This window comes from Seriola lalandi, unplaced genomic scaffold (assembly GCF_002814215.2).
Source record: "Seriola lalandi dorsalis isolate HSWRI2012SDOR001 ecotype SW California unplaced genomic scaffold, Sedor1 jcf7180002054887, whole genome shotgun sequence".
Taxonomy (NCBI): Eukaryota; Metazoa; Chordata; class Actinopteri; order Carangiformes; family Carangidae; genus Seriola; species Seriola lalandi.
The window spans coordinates 1,043,375-1,044,252 of NW_019525439.1; positions in this window are offsets into that span (position 1 = coordinate 1,043,375).

Genomic DNA, 878 nt, shown 5'->3' on the forward strand with positions numbered 1-878 from the left:
AGCCACTTTGTGGCTTCATCTGATCTGGTGTCAGATTTGTTTCAGTCTGAAAACAGATGTTTCATGATACAAACGTTCAGTCAAAAACACTGATTATTAAACCTGAACAACCATCAACCCTCTGACACGATTCATAGGAGTGTCTCCTGAAATATCACCTCTAAAGCAGCAGGTGTCCCTGTCTTCGTCGCCATGGTTACTATAAAGGTAATGGCTTGTTTAGGTTCATGAAATGATGGTGGTTTGGGTTAAAATAAGTAATTCCTCAAATAGACAATCTTTGTTGTCATGGTTACAATAACGGCAACAAACATCATGGATAATAGAAACAACATGGGAATCGAACACACGGCTCTCCTTTGTCACATTCATCCATCCACCACCTCCTTCTGACGTGGACTTTGTCTCTCTTGATACTACGTCACCGACACTTTTCCCTTTGCTCCTGTCATCATTACTACGACCACTAGATGTCGCCTAGCAACAAACCTAACTATGATGTCATAATAAGATGCTGCACAGACGACCTGTGGGCTGGTTTGTTACAGGAGGACAGTCTACAGGTCTCTGTGTAGTTATGACATCTGTATGTCAAAGTTAAGATTTACTGTCTCCTAAATACAACAACAGATCTGATGGTGCGACCTGATTTATTTCTTTTATTTCCTCCTTGGTTGGAGACACTGGGACATTAATGTCTCTGAGCCGTGTAGATGGTTTTATTATTGTTGGTGAGTTGTTATTAGTGTGTCAACACTGAACAGGTCTCTACAGTCTTACCACCCTAGCGTTGTGGTTTGGTGCAGTCTTGTGTTGTTGCTCTCTCTCCTGCTCAGGTGTTGCCTCTCCTCCTGTGGAGCAGCTTCGGTTCATGCAGC